This window comes from Schistocerca cancellata, chromosome 3, assembly GCF_023864275.1.
Source record: "Schistocerca cancellata isolate TAMUIC-IGC-003103 chromosome 3, iqSchCanc2.1, whole genome shotgun sequence".
Classification (NCBI taxonomy): domain Eukaryota; kingdom Metazoa; phylum Arthropoda; class Insecta; order Orthoptera; family Acrididae; genus Schistocerca; species Schistocerca cancellata.
The window spans coordinates 706,908,473-706,933,185 of record NC_064628.1 but is presented as its reverse complement, the minus strand read 5'-3'; the positions used below and the strand labels follow the sequence as shown (position 1 = coordinate 706,933,185).

The 24,713-nt window shown below is 43.4% G+C and overlaps 1 long non-coding RNA gene and 1 other non-coding gene across 2 annotated transcripts in view; one reads left to right on the top strand and one right to left on the bottom strand.

The window, feature by feature from the left end:
- LOC126176965 (uncharacterized) overlaps nt 1-24,713 on the bottom strand; it is a 525,001-nt gene that overhangs the window by 98,252 nt on the left and 402,036 nt on the right. The window lies entirely within an intron of this gene.
- On the top strand, nt 14,611-14,684 carry Trnat-ugu (transfer RNA threonine (anticodon UGU)). The gene has a single exon. It is a non-coding gene; the product is annotated as a tRNA-Thr (tRNA).

Sequence of the window (24,713 nt, the reverse complement as noted above, 5' to 3'; positions counted from 1 at the left end):
CTTGACTTGACGTAATATCTAGCGTGAATCGACATTAACTCAACTGAGTTTGTGCAACACAGATTCAGCATTTTATTCTACATCTACATTTATACTCCTCAAGCCACCCAACGGTGTGTGGCGGAGGGCACTTTACGTGCCACTGCCATTACCTCCCTTTCTTGTTCCAGTCGCGTATGGTTGGCGGGAAGAACGACTGCGCGCTCGAATCTCTCTATTTTACATTCGTGATCTCCTCGGGAGGTATAAGTAGGGGGAAGCAATATATTCGATACCTCAGCCAGAAACGCACCCTCTCGAAACCTGGCGAGCAAGCTACACCGCGATGCAGAGCGCCTGTCTTGCAGAGTCTGCGACTTGAGTTTGCCAAACATCTCCGTAACGCTATCACGCTTACCAAATAACCCTGCGACGAAACGCGCCGCTCTTCTTTGGATCTTCTCTATCTCCTCTCTCAACCCGACCTGGTACGGATCCCACACTGATGAACAATACTCAAATATAGGTCGAACGAGTGTTTTGGAAGCCACCTCCTTTGTTGATGGACTACATTTTCTAAGGACTCTCCCAACGAATCTCAACCGGGCACCCGCCTTGCCAACAATTAATTTTATATGATCATTCCACTTCAAATCGTTCCGTACGCATACTCCCAGATATTTTACAGAAGTAACTGCTACCAGTGTTTGTTCCGGTATCATATAATCATACAATAAAGGATCCTTCTTTCTATGTATTCGCAATACATTACATTTGTCTATGTTAAGGGTCAGTTGCCACTCCCAGCACCAAATGCCTATCCGCAGGAGATCTTCCTTCATTTCGCTGCAATTTTCTAATGCTGCAACTTCTCTGTATACTACACCATCATCCGCGAAAAGCCGCATGGAACTTTCGACACTATCTACTAGGTCATTTATATATACTGTGAAAAGCAATGGTCCCATAAGACTCCCCTGTGGCACGCCAGAGGTTACTTTAACGTCTGTAGACGTTTCTCCATTGAGAACAACATGCTGTGTTCTGTTTGCTAAAAACTCTTCAATCCAACCACACAGCTGGTCTGATATTCCGTAGGCTCTTACTTTTACTGCATCGAACGCCTTTGGGAAGTCAAGGAAAATGGCATCTACCTGGGAGCCTGTATCTAATATTTTCTGGGTCTCATGAACAAATAAAGCGAGTTGGGTCTCACACGATCGCTGTTTCCGGAATCCATGTTGATTCCTACAGAGTAGATTCTGGGTTTCCCGAAATGACATGATACGCGAGCAAAAAACATGTTCTAAAGAGACATAGGTCTATAGTTTTGCGCATCTGCTCGACGACCCTTCTTGAAGACTGGGACTACCTGTGCTCTTGTCCAATCATTTGGAACCTTCCGTTCCTCTAGAGACTTGCGGTACATGGCTGTTCATTATATGTCATGTTCAGTTGCAGTGTTTTTCTTGTCAGGATAGTGAGTTGTGGGCATCTTTAATGGGTGTTATATCCCAAGGTCATGGACCGAAAGGACGTTTATTCTTTATAAGGGGTGCAGTTGGTCGCCAAGGTTGGTTTGTAAGGCCGCCAACTAATCTTGGCTTTGCCGAAAGGTGAAGCATTTGAAATGGAAATTTGTCATTTCGGACCTAAGTCCAGAAAAGATTAGGAAGGAGGCACGTCCTCGCGAGCTGGGTGCCGGGGCCAGAGGGTGAGCCTGCGATGTGGGCCAGCAGCCAACACGTCACTCCTCCCCCACCTTCCCTGTTTGCTATGCACATCCAATTGCATAGGGAACAAATTCGTCGTCAGTAGTTCAAGGAACAAAACAGCCTCTGCTGAGGTGACGAGCTTATTTGTCACGTAGGTCGCACCATACTGTAACTGACTAATACAAAAAACAGTTTAAAGAAAAATTCCAGGTAATAATTGCACTAACTGGGCGACACGTACAGTTTTTCGGTTTGTGAGTCTTTCAGGCATTACGTTTGTAAGACGTCATTATTTTTATCGATGTAGAGAACTATGTCGGAGCCTTGAGCAGAAATTCCCCTGGAAAGCTTGGCTAAACTTTGCCCCGGTTTGTAATCTGCAGCCGACCCCACAGCGCGTAATGAAGCGGGCCCCACCGCTCCGCCATCCATCACGCCGCGACCTCTACCGGACGTGACTCGAACATTAGCTGCCTAATGACACGCCTGTCGCATATTAATACGGGGCCAATCAGCATAGGCAACTAGCCGGAGACGCTGCCACTAAAAACCTGGCCGGCAGCTCATTAAGACGCTGTTTTGACAGCACTGAGTTTCGTCCGCCACAGATTTGTTTTGAATTTAAAACTGTTCGCCAGAAACTGTTGCAGCAGAAGCAGAGAGATTTGTTTCGTTGACAAGCTATTAGATCTGACTACGAGTACAGAGAGAAGAATATGACATAAGCAGGCTGATTGCTTCGGCAAGGCCGCGACCTCACTGTCGATGAGACATGCTCCACTATTCCGTCCTGCCAATGTGGTCTGATAAGGGCACATCATTTCAGTACTTTACGAAAGTCACACGGTGCGCAAAAACGTGGCCGACTTAGGATAGCAACCACGATTCTTCACTACGAAAAAGAAAGCCATCACAGACTATAGAGCCCACAGCATCTGACATTACTATTCGTAGTGACATTTACAACTAATTTCTCCTGTGTTTACAGTATGGCATTTGCACTCCCCAGCAGAGTGTACGTTGCAATGAAACTGACTCATTAATGACATGTACCTTACGTTATGGTGTTCCTAAGTAACTCTGTTAAAGAAAGAGAACTTGTAACTTAACAACACTACACACACACACACACACACACACACACACACACACACACACACACACACACACATATGTGTATCTGGAATTATATATTTCTGTTCATAATACCTACGTAATTTTTTTGCATAGTACTTATGGGATTGTAATACAGTACATTACCTGTACTATCGTTTGTATTAATTACATTTGAATTTATTGTTTTTATACTATAAAAGAAATATCATCAATACTATCACAGTGCGAAAGTAGTCTTCTACAAAATTGGTTCAAACGGCTCTGAGCACTATGCGACTTAACTTCTGAGGTCATCAGTCGCCTAGAACTTAGAACTAATTAAACCTAACTGACCTAAGGACATCACACACATCCATGCACGAGGCAGGATTCGAACCTGCGACCGTAGCGGTCGCTCGGCTCCAGACTGTAGCGCCTAGAACCGCACGGCCACTCCGGCCGGCAGTCTTCTACCAGGAGAAAGAAGAAGTAATAAGGCTTTGGCTTGTTCTATCTTGGCACGCGCGCAGAGAGAGCATAGTCAATCTCCGTTTACCTGCCACCGACATCAGTCAACTTGGAATAGTTGCAGTGATAGATAGCAGTAAAAACCAAATGCAAATGTTATGCTGTCTCGGATGAGTATACTGAGGCAGGTGGGCCACATGGAAGGGTTCCACGATCTGGTGATGAATGGCCAAATTTGCTCCTCTGAGAATCATAGTAGTTGGAACCCAGTATAAAATCGAATCAGGCTAGGACATGGCTTGTCTAGGATGATCGAAAAGTGCTGCAATCCACTGACTCAAGCTGTAGACTAATAACTATAATAAGATTAGTAAGACCTTATATCGTTCTTTTTAACTCGGTAAAGGAAGATCAGCTTTCTTTCCCTTTACTTATTGCCACTGTGAAGCATAATACATGTGTTTGTTACTATCTTACACGTAAAAAATGGCTCTGAGCACTATGGGACTTAACGTCTAAGGTCATCAGTCCCCTAGAACTTAGAACTACTTAAACCTAACTAACCTAAGGACATCACACACATCCATGCGCGAGGCAGGATTCGAACCTGCGACCGTAGCGGTCGCGCGGTTGCAGACTGTAGTGCCTAGAACCGCTCTTTTTTTAAAAACATGTAGGCTCTTATTAGCAAGTTCGGCCCACAGTTCTAATTTAAGACCTGAATTTTATTACACACTATGTTCCGCAGCAGAGTGTCAGATCAACTGCAACAACAATCTGTAGACTCCGACACATTTCTCCAAAAATATTAGACCAGCAAGAATTACAGGAAAGCCATTACGGTGTTTGGAAAATAAGAGAGGAGTGCTGTTATGATGCACAGCGTCGGGACATTTTTTCACCAGAGGGTACAACTAAATACAAGTTGTTTGGTTATCGAGCCAAACAAGAAAATGCTACATATCAGCTCGTGTGTGGAAGTAATGTTGGCTGCTTAGCAAAAGAAGGACGATCTTCACGGAAGGATTTCATGAGCTATTACGCAATATACGAACACACATCTCACGTTACCTCGCTCCACCGCAACTTTCTACTACGTAAGCCTTTCGGGAGTTGGCCGCTTCCGGGTTTTGGGGAGACGCGCCACTCTAGACAGAATCCTCCCGGGGGATTAACGGCGAGGACCGTTATGCCGACCAGGCTGGATGTGGTTTTTAGACGGTTTCTCACATGATTCGCAAACGTTTCGGAAACATTCTCACAAGCATAACACCAGACGCAAACAGATGGGGTTCACAATTTCCATCCCAAGAGGTGAGAGGAGGGAGGACAGGATGGTGGACAGATAGCGACAGGAGGAAGGTCACCCGGCCATCCTCTACCACTAACACTGCCAAATCCAAAATAACATGCCGACCCCATTACGATACTGCAAAGGGCTATGAAAAAGAAGAAAGATTCGACAGACTTACAGTTGACAAAATCAACAGTTAACAGTTGTAAGTAACGTGTAAAAGTGCTAGTATTAATCACTACATATCTGCAGGATGTGACAGGTAAATAAATTATGAACAGTAGAAATTTTCATTGTTTTTTCTCCACGCCAATGAGTACGACTGAAACAATCTGATGACACATTAGTTTCCCCACGGCACCCATGGTGACTATCCTTGGCAAACCGAGACAGTGAAATAAATTGAAAATTTAATAATAAAATTCGTCTATTGTCTTTTCATAGCATTTTTACTATACCAATGTGCACTTAGAAGTCACAGCTTCACCATCAGTGTTTCGGTTTTATGTAACGACCTTCATTGCGGTGTGAACATCCCAGAAACGAGTATTTGTGGGAATTATGGTGTACTCTGAATTGCAATTTGCTAGAATTGTACAAAAATACACTCCTGGAAATGGAAAAAAGAACACATTGACACCGGTGTGTCAGACCCACCATACTTGCTCCGGACACTGCGAGAGGGCTGTACAAGCAATGATCACACGCACGGCACAGCGGACACACCAGGAACCGCGGTGTTGGCCGTCGAATGGCGCTAGCTGCGCAGCATTTGTGCACCGCCGCCGTCAGTGTCAGCCAGTTTGCCGTGGCATACGGAGCTCCATCGTAGTCTTTAACACTGGTAGCATGCCGCGACAGCGTGGACGTGAACCGTATGTGCAGTTGACGGACTTTGAGCGAGGGCGTATAGTGGGCATGCGGGAGGCCGGGTGGACGTACCGCCGAATTGCTCAACACGTGGGGCGTGAGGTCTCCACAGTACATCGATGTTGTCGCCAGTGGTCGGCGGAAGGTGCACGTGCCCGTCGACCTGGGACCGGACCGCAGCGACGCACGGATGCACGCCAAGACCGTAGGATCCTACGCAGTGCCGTAGGGGACCGCACCGCCACTTCCCAGCAAGTTAGGGACACTGTTGCTCCTGGGGTATCGGCGAGGACCATTCGCAACCGTCTCCATGAAGCTGGGCTACGGTCCCGCACACCGTTAGGCCGTCTTCCGCGCACGCCCCAACATCGTGCAGCCCGCCTCCAGTGGTGTCGCGACAGGCGTGAATGGAGGGACGAATGGAGACGTGTCGTCTTCAGCGATGAGAGTCGCTTCTGCCTTGGTGCCAATGATGGTCGTATGCGTGTTTGGCGCCGTGCAGGTGAGCGCCACAATCAGGACTGCATACGACCGAGGCACACAGGGCCAACACCCGGCATCATGGTGTGGGGAGCGATCTCCTACACTGGCCGTACACCACTGGTGATCGTCGAGGGGACACTGAATAGTGCACGGTACATCCAAACCGTCATCGAACCCATCGTTCTACCATTCCTAGACCAGCAAGAGAACTTGCTGTTCCAACAGGACAATGCACGTCCGCATGTATGCCGTGCCACCCAACGTGCTCTAGAAGGTGTAAGTCAACTACCCAGGCCAGCAAGATCTCCGGATCTGTCCCCCATTGAGCATGTTTGGGACTGGATGAAGCGTCGTCTCACGAGGTCTGCACGTCCAGCACGAACGCTGGTCCAACTGAGGCGCCAGGTGGAAATGGCATGGCAAGCCGTTCCACAGGACTACATCCAGCATCTCTACGATCGTCTCCATGGGAGAATAGCAGCCTGCATTGCTGCGAAAGGTGGATATACACTGTACTAGTGCCGACATTGTGCATGCTCTGTTGCCTGTGTCTATGTGCCTGTGGTTCTGTCAGTGTGATCATGTGATGTATCTGACCCCAGGAATGTGTCAATAAAGTTTCCCCTTCCTGGGACAATGAATTCACGGTGTTCTTATTTCAATTTCCAGGAGTGTATATGAAGATTTTTACAATCTAGAAGGTAAAAAGAATCTGCATTCGAATCGCTCCTCATTAAAATGATCCACTTCTTTCCGTAAATATTTGGCCATGACATGCCTTCTATAAGGCTCAACGCACCGTTATACAACAAAACTGCGTCAGTATCGTTGACATTGTGAGTAAAACCGATGTCAAGATAACCAATTCGTTTTTCTTTTTCAGTGGGACATCAGTTCTGTAGCATGACCTGTTTGTTCAAAAACTTGTTGGCAGTCATGATTCTGCTCTGTGAACTATATCGATACAACAGGATGTATATACACTGTGAGTGTTTTGACTATTTCTATATGCAGCTTCCTTTGTCAATTTAGTAATATAATGACTAAACGAAAAAATAATAATGAGTGTTACAGGAAGAATATAATTAAATCTGCTTGACTTAGAGATCAGGAAAGAAAGTGCTATCTAAAACAACTGGCGAAGCATATGGGTAATTGTAATGCACTTACTTTATAACCAACCTCAATTACATTGTATCAATGTAAACACGTTTACATGTGTTAACATTTCAGAGGTAATTTTATTTCTTCCATAAAATGTGACCTATATTTTACTATTCCAATTTCACTTTTATGATTGCAGATACAAACTAAAAAGGTTTTGAAATAGCACCAGAAGTTCAGTGGGTGAAAATTCTCACTCGCTTACATGAAATAAATTCAAAGGATAAGAAGATATATTCATACAGAGCTCATTGACACACACGAAATTCACCGCTGTCGCTCAAGGAAAGAAGAATCTACAAGAACAAGCAGTACAACATTCAAATATCATGTTCTGATAGATGATAATCATCGGAAATAGGTGCGCTTCGTAGAGTTTCTGTCAATACTTTCTGTGTCTGAAAAACTTTTAAGAAGCATCAGGCATTTGAATGTTGCAGGTAACAGTTCACGAGACATGACGGGTAAGCATTTAGGTCAAAAACGACTCAGTGATGACACAAGAACTTTGGTACGTGAACATATCAGCTCATTTCCAACAAAATTCAATCACTACAGCGGTCGCCCTGTTAAATATCTGGATGCCAAATTAAATATAAATGTAATATATGAGTTGTTTCAGCAGAAGCATCCAAATGTGAAAGTTAATACCTGTTTTATTACCAATTTTAATGAAAATTGAAAGCCATCGTTCAGTCGGTCACAAGCAGACTCTTGTTGTACATGTGAAAACTGGCACAGAAACTGGAAAGTCCCCATCTCAGTGACGTACACAAAATATGTACAGCTGCAGAACTCAGTGTTCACTTACGAAGAAGTAATCGATACTATTCTATTATGGAAAGGGAAAGCAATTGCAATAGATTATATACAGAATATTTAGCTTCCTGTTTTATAGTTCAAGAATTGTTTTATAAGGCAATTAACAGTGAATCTATTTTGTGTTCACGAATACTACTGTTATGTATCTGTATCATGAGGGAGCTACCAGGAAAAACCCTAACTAAGTCTGTTCTTTTTTTCGATTTCTTGCAAGAATTGCCAGCTGAGATAGAACAGATATACAGTATAAAAATTGCGTGGGACCATCTTCTCATTAGATTTTTATTAGCATTAACAGATACAGGTCGATTGAAGAGAAATGAACGTGTCTTCCAAAAACACTGACAGTGCCCAGTGACAGACTCTTCAGCATGATTAAGAGAGTCTTTAAAACGAATGGTCGTTTTTATAGTATTCATAAAATAACAGAACTTCTTGTTAGTAGCAGTATAAAGTACCAAGTCATCGTTAAAGTAATACACGACTGAAGAGCAAACACTGGTTACACAACATGATAGTTGGATTGTTAAAAGGAAAATGACGTTTCTGAAGAAACTGAAAAAAATTAGAGCCTCCATAAAATAAGGTTCAGTTTCTCATTTAATTACTTCAACAGTTCACTCACAGGCCAGACCTTTGAGGATCTGTGGTAGGTTTGACATATATTAATGGTTTGTTGCAACATAAATTGAGACTGGCCCACCTTCGCTGTCAGTGAGATCCAGTATTGCCAACGGAGCCTGCTTATCGTCTGGAAAGGTTCCCATCAAAAAGGCTAAGACAGAAGATATTGAAAAACTCATTCCTTACATTCTCGTAGAAAATCAAGCGACTTACGAACTTATTATCTTGTCTTGGCCTAATGACGAGCAAATATATAGAAACAGCGATAGTGATGACTGAAACAGAGGTATTAAAAGGTTTCCTAATGACGTAAAGGAAATGAGTTAATGGTTAAATTAGCACCATTTCTAAAGAAGCTTATGTTGATTTACAAAAAAGTGACATTTTTCAACTCCACGCAAGTCCTTGAATTTTTGGTGGCTATAATTTTTTTGTGAAATAATTAGTATTCTTGTTATATGCTTTATACATGTAATACGTCCAGATCTTCCAGAATAAAATAAAACATATCGTAATTCAGATTTGTTAAAACACAACAGTTTCTTCGAGTTTTCTTAAAATTAAGTTTAGTGGGCTAGGGCCGTTTTCAAAAGGAGCGATTCATATATACTTCTATAATTTTGTAAATATTCCACCACAATGTCGTAAATCGCAATTAAGAATGCACAGACATCGCAATGAAGGTCCAAAATAACAACAGCATTCCTGATAATAAAGCTATGGCTTCGTAATATGCGTTAGCGAAGTATAAAACTATGAAAGAGACAGTAAATTGATTTTATTATCAAATTTTCCATTTAAATATTTTTTTACTAAAACATGTTGTATAGTCAGTTGTTAAAGATGAATGTATCATTTTTTCTCAGTCAGTGGCATTGTCGCGTTGGATACGCCGGTTCCCGCCAAGTGTGAATAAAAATTCTCGAGTGTCTTCCTCACTGCGAACACTAGCACACAAGAACACGGTGTCATTCAATTAAAAAAAAAGTTGCTCACTTCTGGGGCTTGTCACACATCGTTTAAATACCTATGGGCAATACTACGAAGTGATGTGAAATGGGTCGAGCACGGGAAATCTGTAGTAGTGAAGCTGAACGGAAGACCTAAACGGGTTAGGAGAGTTCTCGGAAAATGTGGTATATCTTTAAAGTGAAGCGCCTAAGACGCTGATATTGACATGTTACAGCTAGAATACAGCTCCAACGTTTGCAGAACGCTGCCAAACATATAAGACAGCAGACTTTGAGCTAGTTCAGATGTGCGCTTCTATGATCACTGCACGTCAGCATATCACATTAAAATTAAATGACGGATGGCATTATTGGCTGCAATGTACAACGGGAGTGGGTTCAACCTCAGAGTAGAAACGGTGTTGTCCTTCCGCGCACGTTGGCCACTGTCATTGTGTGTTTGTAAGAGGTGTGGCGTACTCGTATTTTTGAAGCGTAGGCGAATGTGAAGGATGCTTGTATAGTTATGCTTGTGTTATGTGATGATAATGAGAAAACGGGCAGGGTGAAACTCTTCCCGAAAAGCACCAACGGTGCCGCCAAGCTTAACGTCTCCACCCGGAGGAATTACAGCTGATCATGATACACTACGGAGATGTTTGAAATTTAACCCACGACATCGGCGGAAGGACTGGTTATCAGGTATTTTTCGACACCACCACTCCCTTCCCTGCCGGCAAAACACTGGCAGTCAAAACTTCATCTAACATCAGGCTTCGAACCGGCTTACCTCCAATACGAGCGCCAATGCACAAGCGTGCGTTAGCCACCTCGTTTGCGGAGGCAGGTCAGTACAGTACATACATAAGTGTAACGGAAATGCTCAGAGAATTTAAATGGGATTCTTTGGAAGAAACAGGACGTTGTTACCCAGGAATCCTGCTGGGTGGATTTAGATAACCTGTTTTCGAGAAAGACCGAGCTACAATTCTGCTGCTTCCATCGTGAAAAGGGACCACTGGAATAAGACGAGAGAGATTAGACATCGCACCGAGGCATACATATACACCGCTCCTACTGGAATGGAACAGGACACAAATTCCCTACCCGTTCTGGTAAATCCTGCACTGGACATTGGCTTGGGAGTATATATCCAAACGTAGATGTAGAATACTAACGTTACTTAAAGCTGAAGCAACAAATTATTTAAAAAGGGGGGATTGTCAAAGAAAATAATACAGTCAGTTTTCAGCCCTTTAGATGAGATAAAAAAAATGAACTATACAAAATGGCGAATTAGTGTATTTTGTACAATGGGGACAAGCGTTTAAACTCTTGGGATTATAATTACAACTTACGCTTCTTGTTTCAGTAGAGTATAATTCGTTTCTACTGGAATAAATGACCGCTTGGAAGTAGAAAAATAAATGATGGTTATTTGAGTCTCATTACTGTGGCTTCATTCTAGTTATTTGGAATTACAGCTGATCATCTTTGTCGACACTTAAACACAACTTTGTGGATAAGTTAGTTTTCCTTAAGATTCTTCCAATTAATAAGAGCAGTCTTACCAATAACTGGCTTTAATCATTTGTTCCACCATCAATCACTGTCGGCAGTTACTCTAGATATTTTACTGCTGTGATCGTTTCTAATGACTGATGTTTAATGGAGATGTTGAGTTTGTATCAGTAAAATTCTCCTGTATATATGCCGCCTCACGGTGCAATACAGATAAGATTTCTGTCGCCTGTAACAACATAGTTTCATACTCAGAAGCATTTTATACGGTCTTATCTTTTAGTTTGCATTATACTGTACGTTATGTTTTTCATTATCCACAGGCTTCCTGGATATAACCATGTCACTAAATGAACCGATACAACTGAAAAAGCTCTAATCGGTTAGTGCCACATTACGTCATTCATTTTGCACATATATCTTTTTAAATAAGAAGGAGAAGCATATTACCCGTGTGGAATGTTTCATAATAATGGTTACATTTTTCGGTGGTATTGCTCTTCTGCACTTTTCTGTAAATCTGTGCATTCGAAGTGCTCATTAATGATAATACGTTAGTAATACTCACTACGAATCGTTCGGTTTCTTCATGCTTCATCAGAGTCACTATAAATTTTGTTGGTGTTTCCATTTGTATTTACACATATATTTCGCCAGCCACTGTGCAGTGCATGGTAGAGGATACATTGCACTAATACTACACTCCTGGAAATGGAAAAAAGAACACATTGACACCGGTGTGTCAGACCCACCATACTTGCTCCGGACACTGCGAGAGGGCTGTACAAGCAATGATCACACGCACGGCACAGCGGACACACCAGGAACCGCGGTGTTGGCCGTCGAATGGCGCTAGCTGCGCAGCATTTGTGCACCGCCGCCGTCAGTGTCAGCCAGTTTGCCGTGGCATACGGAGCTCCATCGTAGTCTTTAACACTGGTAGCATGCCGCGACAGCGTGGACGTGAACCGTATGTGCAGTTGACGGACTTTGAGCGAGGGCGTATAGTGGGCATGCGGGAGGCCGGGTGGACGTACCGCCGAATTGCTCAACACGTGGGGCGTGAGGTCTCCACAGTACATCGATGTTGTCGCCCGTGGTCGGCGGAAGGTGCACGTGCCCGTCGACCTGGGACCGGACCGCAGCGATGCACGGATGCACGCCAAGACCGTAGGATCCTACGCAGTGCCGTAGGGGACCGCACCGCCACTTCCCAGCAAATTAGGGACACTGTTGCTCCTGGGGCATCGGCGAGGACCATTCGCAACCGTCTCCATGAAGCTGGGCTACGGTCCCGCACACCGTTAGGCCGTCTTCCGCTCACGCCCCAACATCGTGCAGCCCGCCTCCAGTGGTGTCGCGACAGGCGTGAATGGAGGGACGAATGGAGGCGTGTCGTCTTCAGCGATGAGAGTCGCTTCTGCCTTGGTGCCAATGATGGTCGTATGCGTGTTTGGCGCCGTGCAGGTGAGCGCCACAATCAGGACTGCATACGACCGAGGCACACAGGGCCAACACCCGGCATCATGGTGTGGGGAGCGATCTCCTACACTGGCCGTACACCACTGGTGATCGTCGAGGGGACACTGAATAGTGCACGGTACATCCAAACCGTCATCGAACCCATCGTTCTACCATTCCTAGACCGGCAAGGGAACTTGCTGTTCCAACAGGACAATGCACGTCCGCATGTATGCCGTGCCACCCAACGTGCTCTAGAAGGTGTAAGTCAACTACCCTGGCCAGCAAGATCTCCGGATCTGTCCCCCATTGAGCATGTTTGGGACTGGATGAAGCGTCGTCTCACGCGGTCTGCACGTCCAGCACGAACGCTGGTCCAACTGAGGCGCCAGGTGGAAATGGCATGGCAAGCCGTTCCACAGGACTACATCCAGCATCTCTACGATCGTCTCCATGGGAGAATAGCAGCCTGCATTGCTGCGAAAGGTGGATATACACTGTACTAGTGCCGACATTGTGCATGCTCTGTTGCCTGTGTCTATGTGCCTGTGGTTCTGTCAGTGTGATCATGTGATGTATCTGACCCCAGGAATGTGTCAATAAAGTTTCCCCTTCCTGGGACAATGAATTCACGGTGTTCTTATTTCAATTTCCAGGAGTGTAGTTACGTTCTGTTCAATTTCATTAGCTTGCAGGACAAGCGAAAAGTAGTTCTCCGTATTCCTCTCCGTATGGGCCAAAGTTTTCTTACTTCATCCCCACATCCTTCTGGTTATGTACGATGCGGTCAGTAGAATGGATGTACAATTTACTTCTCTAAATTTATCCACCGGGCTTTTGGAAGAACTACATTTCTTCAAAGGTCCCTGCGTATCTCCGTTCACACTTTTGTACCGGCTAAACCGACCTGTGATAATTCTAGCACCGTGTCTCCCATTACCTGCAACGTCAACGGTGACAACGCATTATTGGATACGGAGTGGAAAGTTGGTTGCGACAAAGATGGAGGGAGCAAATGGCGAGGGCCATTTTAAACTCTCATAGCTATCACTGAGATCAGGAAGGGGAGTATGTTTCAACGGTCCACCCATCCATCAACGAGGGTCAGCAGCATAGTAGGATACCGATATAAGTAATACTCTGCTGTCTCCTTCGAGAAACTAGCCATGCTGATATTCACGAGACGTGACAGAAACTCAAATTCGTCATAATTTTTTCTTCAGTGGAATTTCGAAGTATGACGAAATAAACTACATCGGATAACTGTAAGTAAGTAACCAAATAAATGATAATTAATTGAAACCCTCAGCTGCCGACAGGTGTTGTTGATATACCTCGACGGGGACAGCCGAAAATGTGTGCCCCGACCAGGACTTTTTTTTTTTCGTTATAGTTCGTTGCGTTTGGTCTGGGCGGACGTCACAAGACATCCGTTCAAGTTGATCTTCGATTTTTTTTATTACAGAGAACACGCAGCCTTCTGACCGAACACGCTGAGCAACCGTGCCGGGAATCCATCTGAGCCACCGAGGACACAGATGAATAGCACGACTGCAGGGACTTATCCCTTGCACGCTTCCCGTGATACCCACATTCCCAGCTGTCCACAATCTAAATACGTAATGTACCTAATAGATTTTTGCCCATCCACTCATTACCCGCGCACACTAAGGAGACGATTCCCGTAAGAGTTCGGTTAACCTGTGCGCATTCGCACAGACGAAGGTCGATGGCCCGGTAGACTTTAACTATATATGAAGATAGTAACTGCTCTCAAAAGAACAGATACCATTGATGACCGTGCAGCTTCTCTACAATAAACGATGATTAATTGAAACCCTCCGATGCCGACAGGTGTCGGTTCCAATTAATTATCATTTATTCTAGAAAAACTGCACGGCATCAATGGTATCTTTGCTTTCGAGAGCAGTTACTATCTTCATATATAGTTAAAGGCTAACCGGCCATCGACCTTCGTCTGTGCGAATGGGCACACGTTGCCCGAACTCTTAAGGGAATCGTCACCTTAGTGTGTGCGAGTAATGCGTGGATGGGCGAATATCTATTGGGAACATTACGTATGCAGATTGTGGACAGCTGGGAATGTGGGTCTCACGAGAATCGTGCAAGGGATAAGTCCCTGCAGTCGTGCTATTCATCTGCGTCCTCGGTGGCTCAGATGGACAGAGTGTCTGCCCTGTAAGCAGGAGATCCCGGGTTCGAGTCCTGGTCGGGGCATACATTTTCGGCTGTTCCCATCGAGGTATATGAACAATTCCTGTCGGCAGCTAAGGGTTTCAATTAATTATCATCAACAACAACTGTCGGCAGCTGAGGGTTTCAATTAATTATCATTTATTCTAGAGAATCTGCACGGTCATCAATGGTATCTGTTCTTCCGAGAGCAGTTACTATCTTCAAGTAAACAAATATCTTTACAGTTCACGTTTTCCAACGAAACGTTCCTCTCTTCTTACTTTTATGTATGGCTTCAGATAGCTGATGACTGTTTTCATTAATGGTGGCCCTAAGTGGTTTGTGTAGCAGTGCTGGCAGGAAAGAAACTTACAAGTGGGATCCTCCATACGTCACTGTCTGACGCGGTTGAAACTTCGCACGATTGAAACACTAGAATTTATATATTTTTCATTTTCAATTACTGTTAAAAACATAAGGTTATATAAGATTTGTGACAAATTCTATTTATAATAAGATTTGAAATACTTCTTAGTTTTGCCAGCCATTTCATTGTATTTCTCGATAGTAAGAAAAATATTGATGTCACGTACTTCCACAACAAAAAAAGACATCCATAAGACTAGATTTGAACTTTGGGCGCTAAATCTCGGAAGTGCGCTCGTGCCCACTACGCTAGCGACTCAGTTGGCCTTACGCTGCACGAGCGGACTGATGAAGAGGCTTCGAAACTTAACTGTCATTTTCTTGGAAACTATTGAATGTTGACACCTAATCCAAAAAAGGTATCCCTTTATTTTCACCCTCCTTTCAAACTGCGAGGCTTCACCTGAGTTGTCGTGTTAGTTCTCTCCGCGCTAACAGACAGACAATTAAAGTGGGGGGAAATACGAGTAATACGTATTTTCAAATATAGAGACTGCTGCTCTCACGCTAATTATATGTAAGGGCTACCCGCTAAAAACGCTTATTATATGGCATGCTGCTACGTTAGAGCGTTAGTCGCAAGAGCAAAGAGAACGCCCTGCAGCGGAAGTCACTGAGAGGGAGGGAGCAGAGAAAGGCTTGCAGAGCGCGAGGCCTTGGACGTGAAGGGCAGAGTCTCGGTCAAGGCTGATTGCCCCAGAAACATCGCTGGCGCTTTCACTCGCGGGTGCTCTTCCTCTTTCACAGCCGGCGCCTACAGACAGCCTCCTCTCGACGCCACAGTACGGTTCAGTGGCTGCATGTATTGCGCATTAGGAATCAAGTAATTTGGTTCCAAGATGAAACTCCGATTTCCTTCCGGCCCATATGCGACTCAGCATGTGTGAAAAGAGGCAAATTACACTGTGGATCGACTTTCACCAGAAGCTGCAGGTCTCTGTTTTGTCTGCTCATTATTGATCAGTCACTTTACGCTTTGTTTACATCTCTCATGTGAAATTATCCCATCTCCATTTACGTATGTATTTTTCCAGTCACTGTACACGGCACGGCAGAGGATATTTTGCACCAACATAGGTCACTCGTTGTTCCATTCCATTCGAGGTTGGAACGAGTGAAATGTAATTATTCATATGTCTCCGTATGCCCCCTAATTCCTCTTCTTTTTATTCGTATGATTTTTCCGGATACATACGATGCAGATAGGAGAACTCCTGGCTTTGAATGTTTGCGCCTGGGAAGAAGACCATGATCAGTAAAGTACAGTAATATTTCAACCATCTTGCAGATTGATGACTAGTTGCGCCCAGAAGACAAATTGGCATAAAACTGATCCAAGAAAATGCGCTTACTGTAGAAAGAGTTCTGTTGTATGACCTATTATTAAAACTGTCAGTGACTCACAGAAGAGTTAAATATGCAGCGATAACAATATTTGCTCATTAACCGAATAACATAAAATGTCTGAAAGGTAGAAAATCAAGTTTTAAATCCAACCTAAAATTATATCGTCTACACAACTCCTTCTTTTCTATGGAGGGATTTTTATTAAAACTGATAGCCTGTAAAAAAACTAGTTCTTAAACGTATTTGCAAGAGTGCGACTAAAGAAATCATATGTCCATCAATGTTAATATCAATCATGTTACAGAGCCAAATCATTTTGATAAAAGAATCGTTCAAATGATCTATGGAACATGTAACAAACTAACAACAGGTAAGGTTACAACAAACGAAGGGGAGCAATGGGCAGTACATCAGTTACACCATTACGATGATTTGGAATCATCGTACCTTTTGAGGGAGGAACATTAAGTTGGAAATGCAGAAGCTCCAAAGAAGAGCAGCACTTTTCGTTACTGCTTCATTTAGTAAGCGAGACAGCGTCACGGAGACAATCAGCCAACTCCAGAGGCAAACGTTGCAAAGGACGCATTGCGCATCACAGTATGGTCTACCTCTAAAGTTCCGAGAGCGTACGTTTCTAGAAGAGGCAACCAAAATATTACTTCCCTCTGCATATATCTTGCGAAAAGACGATGAAAATAAAATCAGAAATAATCGAGCCCACACGGAGGCTTACCAGCAATCGCTCTTCGCGCGAATCATTCGCAACTGGAACAGGAAAGGTGAAAAAGGGAAAAAAAGACATCTCCGCCACTCTCCGTAAAGTGGCTTGCGGAGTGTAGATGTAGATGTAAAGATGTTGGACAATATGTCAGGATTTCATCCGAAGATCTGACTTGTGGATGAGAAATGACTCCCTATAACTTCTTTCAGTGGTGAAGCAATTCAATGCTGTTTTCCAACTTAATGTTTTATGTGGACCTAAAAACACGCCCAACCAGACAAAGGCTGAGATAACAAGACTGCAAGACCTTTCACGTAACAGTAATTAGCGTCGTTCGTCCTAGTGCCGATTCCTGCTGAAGGCGTCGAACGCCTCTAATGAATTCCAAACAACCTCGTGTGCAAATATTTGCATTGATAACGGTGACAGTGACAACAAAGTCACCAAAGTGAATCATATCGACGGAATTACATCTGAATAGGCACATATGTATTCTTTCATGCTGCCGGGCACATTGGGAACAGCGCAGAAAAACAGCGACATGCTGTGCAGTGTGAACTCAACTCTACAAAATTTTGGAGGGATATTTTCTGAGTATTTTGATCTCAGGGACCCGTGGTCCCCATGACTCGTTACTGAGTAACAAGGTATTTATGACTTACTCTGTGTAGTACCTTGGTTTCTGTGAAAATACCTTCACAACGGTGAAAAGATCTGTAATATTCCATCACCAAAAGATAGAATACAAAACACAGTGCAATGCAACAACACTCAGATTCGAAAGTATTGCGATGTGGTTGTCGTTGCTGCGGGAACAGTTCAGCATAGAGTCGCTGTGCTGCTCTCCCACAGCATTCAGTGAACCCACACGCGAGGTGCATATCGGCCAACCCCTCGTCAATATACCTATCCACTCCGGTGTGTACCACAGTCAACATACGGCTAATACGGCGGAAAAAAAGAAGAAGAAGAAGAAAGAGAGAGAGAAACATGAGACAGTACGGAACAGCACTGAATGCGACTTTGAAGGCGAAGAAGGAATTGGGCAGTATTATTGTCAGCTTGCTGCTGAGTCGAATAGCTTTGGTTCCAGACAATACCAATAAAGCATACCACCAACTTCTGCGTTGTTGTGCAGATATTTGCAGTGCAATATAGATTCGAAGAAAATAGGGGTAAGAAATCAAACGAAATGCACTTACTCTGTAAAGATCCCGCCGAGACCATTGGCCCTTACATCAAAATTCTCTGAAAAATCTCTCCGCAACCTCAAAAAATTCGCACTGAGGAATCCGCAAACTAAGACAGTTATGGAAAAAAGCTCGAAGATAATATGGGGCGAACTTTGTAACCGTTGAAAGCAGTATTATAATACCTTTACTAGGATACCAGAAAGAGAAACTGTTGCTTATCAGCTCCATATAAGAACCGATTGAACCTGCGCTCTTTCTTCACAGGGCTAAAATCGAGCTTCCGTAAAATGCTTCCAACTGAACATTTAAGCTCTTAAAGACGACACATCCTACAAAAACAATTTTTACAGGTATCTAGTCTTTCAGAAAAATTAACATTTTCATGACTTTGTGTAGAACCAAAATTTGATGTACGTTAATGTCATGAAAAGATACATGCTTTCAGTTTGAAACTGCTGTACGATAATTTATTGAGTAACAAGTGATCACACTATAAATCTAATCAGCAATCCAGTGCGTCGCTAAGCGTCCGATACCGGACATGGAATTATATGTTGCAAATTTTTCAATAAGCAACTACTATCATGTCGGTTATGGTAAAACAGCATTTACATTTGCAAATGAGAAAGTCTGTATTACCTCCATGGTTGTTCGTATAGATAGTCAGTACTGATATACACTGTACTTTTTTGTTTGTTGAGACTTATTGTTGACGCATAAAGCTGGACGAAGCATTCGCTCATATCTAAACAGACAACAGGGGGAAAAAATCTTCGGTACAGGACAACCAACTTCGCCGAGAATGGCTTGCAAACAGCAGCAAATGTAGGTAGGGCAACGAGCAGAAATTTAAAACGATTCCTCTAAAAAAAGAAAAGTACTCGTCCTTCTTTGTACAACGTTAGACCAGTACACTCGATATTTCATGAATGTGTTCCACAAATCTGTTGCGCGTTTCAGGCAAAGGTCCAAAGGTCGCGAATGGCAATTCATTTCATTTCTATACACAGAAGATATTGAAAAATTCGGTGTGACGGGCAATTCTGTCTTCCGGGATGACAGCATAAGACAATCATCTCTATAATCTCGAAAATTATTTGAAAATTCTAGGCCTATTTCAACAGTAGCGGCATCCACACTTCACATGCAAAATCGTACGGAGTTCTTATATATATCTTCTATGCCAAAGTGTACGTAGGGCAGGGTGCCCCAGTTGAGCAGAATCCTTAATGAAGGAAGTCTTTAGCTGTTTATTTTTCATACAACACGGATTGTCATGTTCTGCTACTTGCGAAATGATCTGGAATTCTATGCAGTGACAATAATGAGGTTTGTTTGACGAAAAGAAGGAAGATTACGGTTTATCGTACCGTCGACGACAAATTCGTTGGGGCTTGTACGAAAAGGTGTTATGACGGGAAGTAGTCGTCGCAACATTTCAACGAACTAAATATCTGGGAAACACGACTATTAGTGCTCTTTCACAGCGTAAACGTTCCTCTATCATCACGGGTAAAAGGCATAATAAGACTGGCACACAACTTTTTCACACAAACAAATGGCATTAATTTCTTACCATCGGAATATCATAACCGTGAGCACCATTGTGTATAAGTAAAAACTTCGGCCACGTTACAACTACCATAACAAACTACCAGTTCAGAAATAGCTGTTTTGCTTTATTACTGTTCTTTCCGAATAATTTACTTCATTTTCATTTCTATAACTCAAAATTCATTTTCGAAGTCTGAATACAGCGGGAAACGAGACGTTGTTCTTCTCTAATAGCCGGCCGCTGTGGCCGTGCGGTTCTAGGCGCTTCAGTCTGGAACCGCGTGACTGCTACGGTTGCAGGTTCGAATCCTGCCTCGGGCATGGATGTGAGTGATGTCCTTAGGTTAGTTAAGTTTAAGTAGTTCTAAGTTCTAGGGGACTGATGACCATAGATGTTAAGTCCCATAGTGCTCAGAGCCATTTGAGCCATTCTCTAATAGTTTGGAGAGTCATGGTCTATAAATCCCAAGAACAAATGCGTCTCACTAAATCGTCGACTGTAAAAGAATCAAATTATGGAATCGTAGTCCCGAGAAATGTGGATTACGTCATAATGTTAATTCATACCTGGTGTACACGCGACGAAGCACTGTTAATTGTTTCGAAATCTACATTATGGCACAAGTTGTAGATTCAGAAAGGAAATGAACGTTCTGATATTCTGACCTTTTGTTACCATATTCTACTCAATCGGGGTGCTTATTGCGGTTGTGTACAATGGTTACATCTCGATCGTAGCACGCTCGAGGTAGCATGCCATTACGTGGATTGAAGTTCAATTAGCGCGACTTTGTACGTTCGTGAGGTTGAGATTTTACGTAAGGAACAGCTCTGGCGTCAAAGCCTGACGTGTGAGTTAGCAGCTGCTAATGTCAAGTATTATTGACAAGATAAATCGAAATTTTATCAAGATTAAAAATAAAAAAATTTTTGTTCCTAAATCTACTCTTAGTAAACTTCTTCTCTTAGGTATTTGAGAACTTTTGATCTTCACTAAATTCACTTTGGTCTGCAAAATTTTAATGAACAAGAAAATTTATTTGACAGTAATTATTGGTACCTACAAATAAAAACAATCCTTACCGTGCAAAGCCGAAGTTTTTGAATCAGAGAGCATTTATATATTACTAAAATTTTTCGCTGATGTTACTACTGTCTGAAATGTTCCTTATATTGTTATTTTCTGACAGTGGCATGGATGAAGATTTGGCAATACGAACTTAACAGACTTTCAGATATTATTTCGAACAACGGATGACGATAGTCTTCGTAGTTGAGATCATCATGTCTCAAATTAGCGCCCTAACGATTGTAGGTTGCGTCAACAGTTGTTGGTTTTGGCGGCCATCTGTTAACTTATGATTACACCGACTGAAGTAGCACACGACTTTCCGTTTTCACTGGAGATCGAGAGCACATTTCCGTTCAGTCGTTCGTTCGATAGACTGATGTGTGATAGAACTTCAAAGACAGAGCAATGAACAGTTATTATGTCCATTCTCCAAATGCCATCTCACAGTTTCAATAACGAGCAACAATCACCGTTAAATATAACCAACAACAATCTTTGTTCTTCGAAAATTTATTCATTAACAAAAGGAGTATGAAAACAGTTAACATAACAGAACCAGCTGCTAAAATTAGTGTATTTAACAAGCAAATTTGCACACGATATCGATACGAAGAGAAACAGCTTAATTTTTGTACATGCGACACAAAAATCTGACAGCCGTGTTGAATTAGCAGCACTGTGGAACTCGTATCTTACATTACAGACATACGCGTTTAATAATTATGAAGTAGTGAAACGTATATTACTGTACGTTCGCCACAAGAGTGTTTTGCGAAAGCAGTCTCGAAATCCCAAAATGAGGGATCTAACGTATTTTTTTCACTTACGGCCTCACGGTCAAGTGAGAGAGAAATATAAAATAAAAAGAGGATTTCTAATTCTGAAGAGACTGGAAGGCTACTGGAAAGAAAATGAAAGTTATGAGCGAGAACTTAATCTCAGCGAAAACAATAAATTACATAACAATGAAACTTCCTGGCAGATTAAAACTGTGCGCCCGACCGAGACTCGAACTCGGGACCTTTGCCTTTCGCGGGCAAGTGCTCTACCATCTGAGCTACCGAAGCACGACTCACGCCCGGTACTCACAGCTTTACTTCTGCCAGTATCTCTTCTCCTACCTTCCAAACTTTACAGAAGCTCTCCTGCGAACCTTGCAGAACTAGCACTCTTGAAAGAAAGGAGTTCGGAAGGTAGGAGACGAGGTACTGGCAGAAGTAAAGCTGTGAGGACGGGGCGTGAGTCGTGCTTGGGTAGCTCAGTTGGTAGAGCACTTGCCCGCGAAAGGCCAAGGTCCCGAGTTCGAGTCTCGGTCGGGCACACAGTTTTAATCTGCCAGGAAGTTTCATATCAGCGCACACTCCTCTGCAGAGTGAAAATCTCATTCTGGAAACATCCCCCAGGCTGTGGCTAAGCCATGTCTCCGCAGTATCCATTCTTTCAGGAGTGCTAGTTCTGCAAGGTTCGCAGGAGAGCTTCTGTAAAGTTTGGAAGGTAGGAGACGAGATACTGGCAGAAGTAAAGCTGTGAGTACCGGGCGTGAGTCGTGCTTCGGTAGCTCAGATGGTAGAGCACTTGCCCGCGAAAGGCAAAGGTCCCGAGTTCGAGTCTCGGTCGGGCACACAGTTTTAATCTGCCAGGAAGTTTCATACCGGCGCATACTCCGCTGCAGAGTGAAAATCTCATTCTGGATACATAACAATGATTTGCAAACGAGATCCATTTCCAGCCGTCGACGACTTCGTCAACAGAAACGAAGCAAAAGTTCGAATTGGGGAAGGACGGTGAAGAAGTCGCGTTCACCCTTTCAAAGGAATTGGCCGCACACGTAACTGCTTGCTTGACAACTACGCATGTACAAGCGTGCTTGCACAACATACTTGAGCGTATGCAGGGAAAATTTGCGAAAACATCAAAACTGTACAAAGAACTAGATGCTTGTTCGCATTTGAATCGACGCTTGTACAAGTGTACAAACGCGTGTATGCTTGAGCGCGTTACAAAGAGCGGGAGGGCTTGTGCAAGTATTCGTCAGTGATTTGATGTCATTTTTATTCGATCTTGTTAAATTACATTCTGTATAAGGATTGCATTGTGATGCAGAACAAGTCAAAGAATACAAAAGGAATAAAAACGGCAACAGTGTTTTCGTTTCTTTAACCACCTTTTTATTCCACACAAGACGTTTCTTTTTTTTTTTTCATTACAGAAGGAAAAAGGCTGCCAAAACAAGCGCATCGCCGTCTGAGGTCGAAATTTTCTGGTCATCAAACAGATTGTTCTACAAGCATGATACAGCTGTGTGAAGGCGAGAGGAATTTGTACATGCTAGCGCAAGCACCCTTGCCCATGCATGCTTGTCAAGCATGCAGTTGTGTAGCCACCTTTAAACGATTTACGGAAATCACGGAAAACCTAAATCTTGGTGGCCAGGCGGGGATTTGAACTGTTGTACTTCGAATAGGAGTTCAGCGTCTTACCACTATGCCACCTTTCGCGGTGCCTTATAATTCGCGAGTACAGGACTTAGTCAAACACACTGGATAAATCAAAACAAATAATTCGACCAGAAATTTGTAGAATCCCAGGTAAGCAATAGCAGCGAGAAATACGGAATCTCAACATACAAAACGCCAAGGCGTAAGATTTCATTTTGTGTCAAATACGTAATTTTACTGAATTTATTCTAGTTCCTTGTAACCCTGAACACGCTGAAGGTAAATAACACACAGTATGTTCTACACGACAATGCAAAGTGAAGTGTCCTAGGATGACTCCACCGTCGTCTTAATACAGAGAGAGAGAGAGAGAGAGAAAGAGAGAGAGAGAGAGAGAGAGAGAGGGAGGGAGGGAGAGGGACAGGGGGAGACAGCGATAGACACAATGCAAGCACGCACCTGCAATCCGACAAGGGATAGCTGTCACGCACGAAACATCTAAAAATAATCACAAAGTGAAGGCACTTTTATTTGGCAATATTGCTCATGGTACTTTTTTTCTACAGCATTCCTCGTGGTACTTTTGTTCTGCAGTATTCCTCGCACACTGTTACTTCGATAGCATTTATTTGACGGTAAGGAGCGTTTATTTTGAGCAAGTTGTGTTTTCTCCTTCTTTAGGTTAGATACGCAAATTCCGCTCCTTCTCGATACAGTGCCCCCCCCCCCCACCTCTCCCAGCAGTCACCCCTGTCACCGTTCGTAATTCGTTCACCATCGGCTTCCTCAACTTCAACATTGCGCGAGCATGTTCCTTCGTCTTTTTCGTTATTATAATAATAATAATAATGTCTTGTGACGAGGGCCTCCTGTCGGGTAGCCGGCTCGCCTGGTGCATGTCTTTCGATTTGACGCCACTTCGGCGACTTGCGCGTCGATGGGGATGAAATAATGATGATTAGGACAACAAAACACCCAGTCCCTGAGCGGAAAAAATCTCCTATCCAGTCTGGAATCGAACCCGAGCCCTTAGGATTACAATCTTAGGGTTACAGTTTAGAACGCTCGAAGATTACCACTCTTTTTTTTTTTAATGATCTCAATTTGTTCCTTGCGTCTGCTCGGGGTGGACGTCGTAAGACATCCTTATAAGTTCGTTGATGATAGATTAACTCAGTTTTTTTTATTACAGAGGGCAGTTAACCCTCTGACCGAACACGCTGAGCTACCGTGCCGGCAAACCACTCAGCTACCGGGGGCGGACATCTTTTTCGTTAATTTTTCTTCTTCTCATCGTTAAAAAAGTTATTTTCTTAA